The 12,843-nt window shown below is 43.1% G+C and overlaps 1 protein-coding gene and 1 pseudogene across 1 annotated transcript in view; one reads left to right on the top strand and one right to left on the bottom strand.

The window, feature by feature from the left end:
* LOC126198830 (prothoracicostatic peptide-like) overlaps positions 1-12,843 on the top strand; it is a 643,132-nt gene that overhangs the window by 381,537 nt on the left and 248,752 nt on the right. The gene's annotated exons all lie outside the window — the stretch shown is intronic.
* Positions 3,461-3,578, bottom strand: LOC126199736 (5S ribosomal RNA; annotated as a pseudogene).

The raw sequence follows: 12,843 nt of genomic DNA, 5'->3' as shown, positions 1-12,843 counted from the left end.
TCCATACTCCGGAAGCCACCTGACGGTGTGCGGTGGAGGGTACCTTGAGTACCTCCATCGGATCTCCCTTCTATTAAAGTCTCGTATTGTTCGTCGAAAGAAAGATTGTCGGTATGCCTCTGTGTGTGCTCTAATCTCACCGATTTTGTCCTCATGGTCTCTTCGCGAGATATACGTAGGAGGGAGCAATACACTGTGGTGAAGGTATGTTCTCGAAACTTCAACAAAAGCCCGTAACGGACTGCATTTCCTTAGGATTCTTCCAATGAATCTCAGTCTGGCATCTGCTTTATCGACGATTAATTTTATATGGTCATTCCATTTTAAATCACTTCTAATTCCTACTCCCAGATAATTTAGGGAATTAACTGCTTCCAGTTTCTGACCTGCTATATTGTAGCTAAATAATAACGGATCTTTCTTTCTATGTATTCGCAGCACATTACACTTGTCTACATTGAGATTCAATTGCCATTCCCTGCACCATTCGTCAATTCGTTGCAGATCCTCCTGCATTTCAGTACAATTTTCCATTGTTACAACCTCTCGATATACCACAGCATCATCCGAAAAAGGCTCAGTGAACTTCTGATGTCATCCACAAGGTCATTTATGTATATTGTGAATAGCAAGGGTCCTACGAGACTCCCCTGCGGCACATCTGAAATCACTCTTACTTCGGAAGACTTCTCTCCATTGAGAATGACATGCTGCGTTCTGTTATCTAGGAACTCTTCAATCCAATCACACAATTGGTCTGATAGTCCATACGCTCTTACTTTGTTCATTAAACGACTGTGGGGAACTGTATCGAACGCCTTGCGGAAGTCAAGAAACACGGCATCTACCTGGGAACCCGTGTCTATGGCCCTCTGAGTCTCGTGGACGAATAGCGCGAGCTGGGTTTCACACGATCGTCTTTTTCGAAACCCATGCTGATTCCTACAGAGTAGATTTCTAGTCTCCAGAAAAGTCATTATACTCGAACATAATATGTGTTCCAAAATTCTACAACTAATCGACATTAGAGATATAGGTCTATAGTTCTGCACATCTGTTCGACGTCCCTTCTTGAAAACGGGGATGACCTGTGCCTTTTTCCAATCTTTTGGAACGTTACGCTCTTCTAGAGACCTACGGTACACCGCTGCAAGAAGGATGGCAAACTCCTTCGCGTACTCTGTGTAAAATCGAACTGGTATCCCGTCAGGTTCAGCGGCTTTTCAACATTTGAGCGATTTTAATTATTTTTGCATCCCTCTGTCATCTATTTCGATATCTATCATTTTGTTATCTGTGCGACAATCCAGAGAAGGAACTACAGTGTAGTCTTCCTCTGTGAAACAGCTTTGGGAAAAGACATTTAGTATTTCGGCCTTTAGTCTGTCATCTTCTGTTTCAGTAACATTTTGGTTACAGAGTGTCTGGACATTTTGTTTTGATCTACCTACCGCTTTGACATAAGGCCAAAATTTCGTAGGATTTTCTGCCAAGTCAGTACATAGAACTTCACTTTCGAATTCATTGAACGCCTCTCGCATAGCCCTCCTCACACTGCATTTCGCTTCGTCTAATTTTTGTTTCTCTGCAAGGCTTTGGCTATGTTTATGTTTGCTGTGAAGTTCACTTTGCTTCCGTAGCAGTTTTCTAACTCGGTTGTTGTACCACGGTTGCTCTTTTCCATCTCCTTCGTGTTCGGCGTATCGCTCTGGCGCTTCGTACTTCATCTGCAGCAGCAGTCTGAGCAGCAGTCGGCACCACAGTCACACAACGAACTGTTACAGATCGATTACTTCAAGGACAGCTCCGAGCCAGAAGTCGTGTAATGTCTATTCTCGTAATACCAAACCACCGCCATTGAGAGCTCATTGGAGGGCAGGGCGGAGTGTTGTGTTTTATGATGAAAGCTGGGTCTGCCTCGGCGCCAGAGGCGGCTGTGTCTTGGTTAGAAAGAGACCAGTTGAGCGCCTACAACCAACCTATGTGCGAGACATACTGAACCTACTGGTGGAATTATAATCCGGGATACGATTTCGTTTGACAACAGGAGCGCTTTCGTAGTTATCCCGCTCACGCTGACTGCAAATCTGTACGTCGGTCTGGTGATTCGAACTGTTGTGCTACCATTCATGAACTGCGTTCCGAGTCGTATTTTCCAACGGGATAACGCTCGTCCATCTACCGCTCTTGTAGCCCAACATGCTCTACAGAGCGTCGAGACGTTGCATTGGCCTGCTCGATTACCAGATCTGTCTTCAGTCGAACACGAGAGGGATATTATCGGACGGCAACTCGAGCGTCATCCACAAACAGGGTCAACTGTCCGTGTGTGGATGACCAACTGCAACAGGCATGGAACTCCATCTCACAAACAAACGTCCGCCACCTGTACATCCCAACGTATGCACATTTACATGCTTGCATTCAACATTCTGGCAGCTGCACAGGTTACTAATGTACCAGCATTTCACATTCGCAAAGGTTTATCTCTCGCTTACATTAACCTGTGATCTTGTAGTATTAATCACTTCAATATTTTACCTAGAAAAATGTATTCCAGAAATTTGACTACTCTACGCATATTTTTTTTTTTTTTTTTTTTTTTTTTTTTTTTTTTATGCTGGGATCTTTTCCGTCGTATGTGTCACCTTCCAAATTCTGCAATTCGCAACAAAGTTGTATTTAAACTTTACGTATATCCCGAGCAGAGAATATACTTTGCCCTTTAAAATTACTTTTTAGACGTACCATTTCCTCTGTAATACCATTATCGACGACATTTTCACGTGATCAGCACAGTGAGTGCCAATAAAGTAGACTACCAGTGAGCTTCTGATAAAGCCCTTATGTTGTACTAGGACACCAAAGTAGCAAACAGTCCTCTTTTCGAACAGGATACGCCCGTGCAAAGAATTCAGATAACTAAAATATTCAAGTAACCTCCATTCGCCTTGCGGCTTCATTACTAGTAGATAATTCAGGTAAATCAAGAACACAGCAGATATTCACCAAAAGAGACATCAACATCTCCTCCTCAAAGTTTTCGTTATTAACTAGACAAGATGTTGGCGAATATGTTGTGCCCATCTTGACAAAGGCTGTATCATTAAAATATCTGTTACTAGATGAAATGTTAGCGGTAATAACCATTTTCTGAGCAAAAAATTGGATTATCAGCGTCAGATTTACTGTCAATGGGTAAAAACGCTTCACCCAGAAGACTTTTGGAATACAGAGACCATATGTAAGTTAGCCTAAAGCAGTCCGTCGTCAGGCCACTAGTGGCCTACCGGGACCATCCGACCGCCGTGTCATCCTCAGTGGAGGATGCGGATAGGAGGGGCGTGGGGTCAGTACACCGCTCTCCCGGTCGTTACGATGGTATTCTTGACCGAAGCGGCTACTATTCGGTCGAGTAGGTCCTCAGTTGGCATCACGAGGCTGAGTGCACCCCGAAAAATGGCAACAGCGCATGGCGGCCTGGAGGGTCACCCATCCAAGTGCCGACCACGCCCGACAGCGCTTAACTTCGGTGATCTCACGGGAACCGGTGTATCCACTGCGGCAAGGCCGTTGCCCAAGTTTGCCTAAAACGTCTAAATTATTCAGTGCGAGAGATTTCAGTTTGTAGTGGATATCAGCATAAATACGAACTGTTGCGAATACTTCCTCACAAACAGTATGTGAATGTAGCAAACCAAAATAAGTAGTAGACGCTATATTATTAATCATAATTCCCACTGTAATGTTCTGTAAGGTAGTAAGCCTAGATAGCACTTGACCGTAAAACGTCAGCCCTCTAACCACCCGCTGTAGCAATTACGTAACTTCACCTCTGACAGAGACTAAACAGCCAGCGTTCGTCAGAGTTTTCACCGAGATCTTCGACTCGCCCGGAACGTGGCAGCAAGTTTCACCGCTAAACAATTAGTGGGCCAAATCTACAGCAATTCGGTTACAAGCCGGGAAGTTCGTTCACTATGCTCCAAATGTCTGGAAGCTATTGATCGATGTTTTAAGTTGCACGTACTGTCTGCGTTTATGTAACTACACTAATCACCATTTCCACATTAGGGTTTCCTCTTTGCTAATATTGCCTCCTCTCCTCCCTTCTTGTTTTTCTACCTAACTTGTCCTTTTGAAAAAGTTTTGTATATGTGCCTTTGTGAAAGGGGAGGGTGCTTGTTGCATTTCTATTCACTCTAATGATACGTACGGCTTTTTTTTTTCAAATTCTGAGGCTCTTAGCTCTCTAATAACCGTATCAGGCATACTTCTGAAGTAGCATTTAAAAGGATCTTTTTTTAATTTCTCAGTTTTGTATAACAGTAGCACGAGAGTAACCAGTGTCAACTAACTGACCTGTAATTTAAAGGTAATACTTTATAATCGTCGTCGGGGATTCAGCATAAGCCTATTCCGTCCTCACAAAGTTTATGTACCTCGTTTCCTCGGCCGACCTGTGTTTCTTCTTTCTTCGGAGTTGTAGTTCAGAATTTTCTCATTTTTCACTCTATTTACAACCTATTTTCATCTATCAGTGTATTCAAATATTTCTTCATTATTGGAAATGTACATTCAATTAATTTCGAACATCTTCGTTCTTTATTAAATTTCTTTCTGTACAGCCCTTTGTTCTTCTCAAGAAACTCATCTCTTCCGCTTGCACACTCATGTTCAGAAAAAAAAAACAGAAACATTGAACAACTAGAAATAGGACTTTCATATTCACAGGACACGTCAGTTAGTATGTTCTGCAGAAATGGTTAGCACTTCAGTCATCTTGGTTCAGCATATGTCCTGTTGCCTACTAGGCAAAGGGTCGGTCGTGGACCCTGATAACTTGTTCCATGCGTAATGGCATCGATGAGGTTCAAATGGCTCTGAGCACTATGGGACTTAACTTCTGAGGTCATCAGTTCCCTAGAACTTAGAACTACTTAAACCTAACTAACCTAAGGACTTCACACACACCCATGCCCGAGGCAGGATTCGAACCTGCGACCGTAGCGGTCGCAGGTTTGTTTCGTGAAACATTCTGCACACACCCATTGCACTGCCGAAACGCTTCATCCCACAAGAGTAACAGTTTCCCGGATGGATGTATCACATTCTCCCATGTCAATGATGGCCATCTTGAAGCTGTACGGCTCGCGCTTACGTCTGCGAGGCATCCAGCACGCCTGCTCGAGTCACACTGACCCATTACGTTCCGTTTATAGCCACAACGAGAGCCGCAGGCACATTTTACCAGTAGATGGCGTTGCGCCGCGATGTCGATGTTGACCTAGAACCGGTGGGCGACATGGTTCAAATGCTAATCATTTCTGCAGGACATACTAATGTACAGGTCCTGTGAATATGAACGGCCTATCTCTAGTCGTTCAGTGTCCTGTTTTTTTTCTGAACGTGAGTGTATTTTACTGTCACCTTTCTTTATCAGTTAACTAACCTTCGCTCCCGTAGAGCAGTAAATGTATCGTCATAATTTCATAAAGTTTGATTTGAGTATCTGTTCTGATTATGTAGGTAAGTGTTCTGTTTATTGTGCTACATACTGTTTGAAATTCTCATCCATTTCATTATCATAGTCATAAGTCGCGCCTCAGCCAAAATATTTATAACGTTAATTATTATTTTCCACCGTATTGCATATTTGCTTTGAATGGCCATTGTTTTCGTCTTAAGTTCGAAAATTTTTAGATTGTTGTATGTATGCATTTGATTTAGTGGGTGGGAGGTCGTCTTGGATAGCAGGTCGCTTAAGGCGAGGTGTGTTTTCCAGGACATTCAACAGAATGGACTCCATAATGCTCTGTCCGCATCAGTTGGACATGAAACCAGACAGCTTACATTACTGAAACTTCTTGACAGATTAAAACTGTGTGCCGGACCGAGACTCGAACTCGGGACGTTTGCCTTTCACGTGCAAGTGCTCTACCAACCGAGCTACCCAAGCACGACTCCCGACCCGTCCTCACAGCTTCAATTCTGCGAGTACCTCGTCTCCTACCTTTCAAACTTCACAGAAGCTTTTCTGCGAACCTTACAGAACTAGCACTCCTGGTAGAAAAGATATTACGCAGGCATGGCTTAGTCTCTGCCTAGGGGATGTTTCCAGAATGAGATTTTCACTCTTCAGCGGAGTGTGCGCTTATATGAAACTTCCTGACAGACTGAAACTGTGTGTCGGACCGAGACTCGAACTCGGGACGTTTGCCTTTCACGGGCAAGTGCTCTACCAACCGAGCTACCCAAGCACGACTCCCGACCCGTCCTCACAGCTTCAGTTCTCCAAGTACCTCGTCTCCTACCTTCCAAACTTCACAGAAGCTCTTCTGCGAACCTTTCAGACGAGGTACTGGCAGAATTGAAGCTGTGAGGACGGGTCGTGAGTTGTGCTTGGGTAGCTCGGTTGATAGAGCACTTGTCCGCGAAAGGCAAAGGTCCCGAGTTGGAGGCTCGGTCCGGCACACAGTTTTAATCTGCCAGGAAGTTTCACATCAGCGCACACTCAGCTGCAAAGTGAAAATCTCATTTTGGAAACATCCCCTAGTCTGTGGCTAAGCCATGTCACCGCAGTATACTTTCTTCCAGGAGTGCTAGTTCTGCAAGGTATGCAGGAGAGCTCCTGCGAAGTTTGGAAGGTAGGAGACGTGGTACTGGCAGAAGTAAAGCTGTGAGGACGGGGCGTGAGTCGTGCTTGGGTAGCTCAGTTGGTAGAGCACTTGCCCGCAAAGGCAAAGGTCCCGAGTTCGAGTCTCGGTCCGGCACACAGTTTTAATCTGCCAGGAAGTTTCATATCAGCGCACACTTCGCTGCAGAGTGAAAATCTCATTCCAGCTTACATCACTGATTGCTTACACTCTTTGTATCCCTATCTCTGACACTTTCCATAAACTCTATAGGGTGAAGATAAATTAAACGGACGTACTGCAGGGACGGATTCCTGACTAGAAATTGAGGAAGAAATGTCCTATAAACATGTATCCGGAAATGCATCGTTGCTTCGGTAGATGGCGCTGAGAACTGAATGATCCTCTGATCCTGTGCCTTGTGCTCGTTTGAGTTGCAGGCTGTGCGACTGACGCATCGTACTGTAAGCAGCAGAAGGGTCCGATATTCACGTCGGGAACAAGAGGAGATGGTGTTTGTGTACGGCCAATCGGATGGAAATGGTCGAGAGGCAGCAAGGCTTACCAAAACAAGTCCCCTCACAGACACCAACCATGTCACACAGCCATTTTTGGGCGTTTGTGTGATCGTGAGTCCATTCAGACAGGCAAACGTGATGACGGGCCACTTGCATGGAGGCTTTACTAGGGTTCGTCCCGAATCTGGCGTACGCGCAGTGCGCCGCCTCTCTGCGCGTTCATTAGTCTACTGCAGCAAGGCGCCTAAACTGTAGGACCATGTGGTCTGAAGAGTGACTGTATCCGGCACTGATATACGTTCTGACTGCAGTACAACTCGAGTCCCAGTGAGGTCAAGCTCTTGTTGTGGTTATTTAAAACCACAGGGTTCGAAGATAACGAGCTACTGCGCGAGGGACTCTGCTTTTTACTTCCTACCTAACTGTGCTCGTTTTCACAGTTTTGGGCCGTCTACTTAGTTGCATTAGGTTGCCATCATCTTCTAAGTAGCAGAACCGCTTGTCTGGCGTATCTTGTGTGGATTCGAGCGTAAAGGATCGTTCAAACTTAAAATGAAGTGCTCCCTCACTACGCAAAGCGTCATCGTAGCGAAAATTACTAACATTCTTAAATAATTTCAATTACGACAAATTAAAAAAAATATGGGTAATACCTCTACATGGGGTCGTAATTGCCCTCTGCTTGGTATCTCTCGTCCGCCTTCGTAACACATTTGAAATCACTAATTAAATGTCAGACGAATGGAAAAACTAGTAGAAACCGACCTCGGAGAAGATCAGTTTGGATTCCGTAGAAATGTTGGAACACGTGAGGCAATACTGACTCTACGTCTTATCTTAGAAAATAGATTAAGGAAAGGCAAACCTACATTTCTAGCATTTGTAGACTTAGAGAAAGCTTTTGACAATGTTGACTGGAATACTCTCTTTCAAATTCTGAAGGTGGCAGGGGTAAAATACAGGGAGCGAAAGGCTATTTACAATGTGTACAGAAACCAGATGGCAGTTATAAGAGTCGAGGGGCATGAAAGGGAAGCAGCGGTTGGGAAGGGAGTGAGACAGAGTTGTAGCCTCTCCCCGATGTTATTGAATCTGTATATTGAGCAAGCAGTAAAGGAAACAAAAGAAAAACTCGGAGTAGGTATTAAAGTCCACGGAGAAGAAATAAAAACGTTGAGGTTCGCCGATGACATTGTAATTCTGTCAGAGACAGCAAAGGACTTGGAAGAGCTGTTGAACGGAATGGACAGTGTCTTGAAAGGAGGATATAAGATGAACATCAACAAAAGCAAAAGGAGGATAATGGAATGTAGTCGAATTAAGTCGGGTGATGCTGAGGGAATTAGATTAGGAAAGGAGACACTTAAAGTAGTAAAGGAGTTTAGCTATTTGGGGAGCAAAATAACTGACGATGGTCGAAGTAGAGAGGATGTAAAATGTAGACTGGCAATGACTAGGAAAGCGTTTCTGAAGAAGAGAAATTTGTTAACATCGAGTGTAGATTTAAGTGTCAGGAAATCGTTTCTGAAAGTATTTGTATTGAGTGTAGCCATGTATGGAAGTGAAACATGGACGATAAATAGTTTAGACAAGAAGAGAATAGAGTCTTTCGAAATGTGGTGCTACAGAAGAATGCTGAAGGTTAGATGGGTAGATCACATAACAAATGAGGAGGTATTGGGGAGAAGAGGAGTTTGTGGCACAACGTGACAAGAAGAAGGGACCGGTTGGTAGGAGATGTTCTGAGGCATCAAGGAATCACAAATTTAGCATTGTAGGGCAGCGTGGAGGGTAAAAATCGTAGAGGGAGACCAAGAGATGAATACAGTAAGCAGATTCAGAAGGATGTAGGTTGCAGTCAGTACTGGGAGATGAAGAAGCTTGCACAGGATAGAGTAGCATGGAGAGCTGCATCAAACCAGTCTTAGGACTGAAGACAACAACAACAACAATTAAAATGTAAGCAAAATTAACTACTTCATGTAGGAATATTACTTCTACCCTCATGGCTTGTTTATCTCCGATTAACAGACTTCTGGTTTGGCGATTATTCTTTGCCAACTCTGGAGAAATCATTCAAATGGCTCTGAGCACTATGGGACTTAACATCTGAGGTCATCAGTCCCTTAGAACTTAGAACTACTTAAACCTAACTAACCTAAAGACATCACACACTTCCATGCCCGAGGCAGGATTCAAACCTGCGACCGTAGTGATCGCGTGGTCCCAGACTGAAGCGCCTAGAACCGCCCGGCCACACCGGCCGTCCCAACACTGGAGAGCGTGGCATCACGATACCTATAGAAACGTTCAGTTTTGAATTTACCCTGGTATCTTCTAAACAAAGTTGACGGTTTGCTTGGGATACGTAAAGCAGCCAGTCTCCTATGTGGTTTTGCAGGCGTTGTTGAGTGTTAGCTTCCCTGCCTCACGCGGAAGGTCATCGCCGGTGAGTGAGCTTCTTTCGGCAAAGTCGCTGGAGATGATAAGTAGCCAGCACGGGCAGCCGTTTTGCGCAGCTCACGTGGCGCACACTCGCCGTTGCAGAAATTCAGGCGCGTTCTCATAAATGTTGATGGCGCGCAGAGGAGTGGCGCAGGCTACCAGCGGATGCCGTGACGTCACGCGGTGCCACTCCGGGGTGCCGTCACAGAGGGTGCCGCGAAGATTTCACGTTCAGCGCGCAGCTATTACAGCTCTTCAGGACAATCAGACCACATTAAATTCATATGCAGAATGATCACAGTTTACAGACGACCAGCAATTCAAAACCGCTGTTTCTTTAACGAATCGGACTACCATTTATAAAACATATACTGGAAGTGTGCATTTCAGACCTTTCGGGTCCGTCATCACGTGTGACTTGTCTTAACACGTGATTTATTTTTGCTCTTGAATGAGGTGAAACATATATTCCTGTCACGAAAAGGTTTGATGTTAGGTTATGAATTTCGTAAGTCAAATGCAGAAAAGGTGTGCGAAATACCGGAAAAATGAACGGTGTAAGCTTACCACATAATCGAAGAAAAGGGTTTTTAACTTTTTAACACCGTCATACATCCTTCTCTCCATCCTGTTCATGTATATCACTTCACTCAAGAGACACATTTGCATACAAACATTTGAAGCTGCAAAATATGGATAAAATTAAATTTATAAAACAGCTTCAAACATCTCACTACTTTACAAATGACTTAAAGTATTAACTATTGGACGTTAAGCACGTAAAACGTTCGTGATTGAAGGTACAAAACCGTAACTGTGTTGGTTTTATTAGTTTCAAATCACTCACCCACAGGCTAATGAAAAAGAATAAAAGTAGCCGGCCGCTGTGGCCGATTGGTGCTAGGCGCTTCAGTCCGGAACAGCGCAGCTACTACGGTCGCAGGTTCGAATCCTGCCTCGGGCATGGATGTGTGTGATGTCCCTAGGTTAGTTAGGTGTAAGTAGTTCTAAGTCAAGATGACTGATGACCTCAGCTGTTAAGTCCGATAGTGCTTAGAGACATTTGAACCATTTTTTGAAAAGAAAAGCAAAACTGGGGAACCAAAAAAGTGTTAACCCTTTTACCTGTTAATGTTTATTTTAGTCTTGATGGTAGGAAAAGTAAAGAAACCTCTTTTCGAGACACTATCCCTTCCGTTCAACAAGACTGCCAAGCCCGTTGTAGGGGTGGTCAGTAATTAGATAACATGCAAATGACGTTTCGTGGTCGTAGTGGAATGGCTAGCTAATAGTATTACGGAGTTTCTAAGTGTTCTGTAGACGGATACCTGGTAAAGACAGCGCCAACATCGGAACAAACTGATGTCGGATTTCTGTATGTTTCGGAAAGCCATCACCAACCTCACTTGATGCTCAAGTTTTACCACATCAACGCGAGTACGTAAAAGTTTAGTCGGGGTTTGATTTTATGTTTAAAGTTTGTTTGAAATCGCTATGTCCCCTCATTCTTAAATAGTCAGCGTAATTTACGTACCGTAAATTACACTGCGTCAAGACATACGGACATTTTCTTGCTTTGATACTTGACTTGCTGTGGTGTGGCTTGAACGTAAGATTAATTAGTATGTTATGAACGCATTTTAAATTTTTAAACTCGGTTAGTAATTATATCTTCCTCGGGTAGCATCTGAAGAAGACATCGAGTTACGCCGTCCAAATATCGTGCAAGAACGAAGCTGATATCTTGCAGAACTCCCGATAACTCAAGATTTCATTATATGAAATAGTGAAAAACACTTTTTTTTGTGTGTGCCTGGATACTGTTAGACAGGCAGTCCGCAGTTGGGATTGTGTGATCGTTTTAGTCGTTTCATTACTTCCCACACTCTCTCTTCCAACATATTCCCATTTTTCCGTATTCATTAAGTTGTTTTGTTTTGTTGAAGTTGTCTTTGTATTCCACATAGACTGTAGTTTCAATAGTTAAGGCTTTCTTTTAACTGGTACTTGTATTACTGTCCATGTTTAACACCCCTTGTAGTTGTTTCATCAAATACTGTTAATATTTTACTTTGCTCATTTATTTAATGATAACTGTTACACAACCACTGCTTTGATTATAATGTTAATGTTAAAATGCAGTACCACCACACTCTCAAACTGTAGGTTTCCTCCATTTCATAAATTTATTTATTTCTGTTTATCTTATTGATATTGCTGAAGTTCCTTATTATTCTGTAGTTACATTGATAACTGTCTCTTTAATTGGTTGTGTATGTTTCATACCTCCTGATGCAGCCTTGTCTAGTACTTATTTTATTTTACTTTATTAGTTTTGTTTATTAATAGAAAATATTATGTAGGCATGCTATTCCTATTTTGTGCTAAAGGTTTTCCTGTCTACTCCACTGTTATTTATGTATTGTTCAGTTTTTACTTTTTCATTGCAAAGATGTTACTGTATGTTTCTGCTTCAGTCTAGATGTGTTACTTCTCTTCCAATGTTGTTTGCTAACACTTAACTTCTTTGGTGATAATACTCAGTAAATGTCTGAAGATGGCCTAGTAAGCCGAAAACCGGTTCGATAAAAGTAATATTGTAGAACAAAAGCAAACTGGTGCTTTTCATTTATTTTAATGTCAGATTTGTTTCTTAATCACTTTTTTTCTCTTTTTTGGTCATCAGTCTACTGACTGGTTTGATGCGGCCCACCACGAATTCCTTTCCTGTGCTAACCTCTTCATCTCAGAGTAGCACTTGTAACCTACGTCCTCAATTATTTGCTTGACGTATTCCAATCTCTGTCTTCCTCTACAGTTTTTGCCCTCTACAGCTCCCTCTAGTACCATGGAAGTCATTCCCTCATGTCTTAGCAGATGTCCTATCATCCTGTCCCTTCTCCTTATCAGTGTTTTCCACATATTCCTTTCCTCTCCGATTCTGCGTAGAACCTCCTCATTCCTTACCTTATCAGTCCACCTAATTTTCAACATTCGTTTATAGTACCATATCTCAAATGCTTCGATTCTCTTCGGTTCCGGTTTTCCCACAGTCCATGTTTCACTACCATACAATACTGTACTCCAGACGTACATCCTCAGAAATTTCTTCCTCAAATTAAGACCGGTATTTGATATTAGTAGACTTCTCTTGGCCAGAAATGCCTTTTTTGCCATAGCGAGTCTGCTTTTGATGTCCTCCTTGCTCTGTCCGCCATTGGTTATTTTACTGCCTAGGTAGCAGA

Source organism: Schistocerca nitens, chromosome 8, assembly GCF_023898315.1.
Source record: "Schistocerca nitens isolate TAMUIC-IGC-003100 chromosome 8, iqSchNite1.1, whole genome shotgun sequence".
Lineage (NCBI taxonomy): Eukaryota > Metazoa > Arthropoda > Insecta > Orthoptera > Acrididae > Schistocerca > Schistocerca nitens.
The sequence above is the reverse complement of the archived record's forward strand: the minus strand, read 5'-3'. Positions and strand labels throughout refer to the sequence as shown.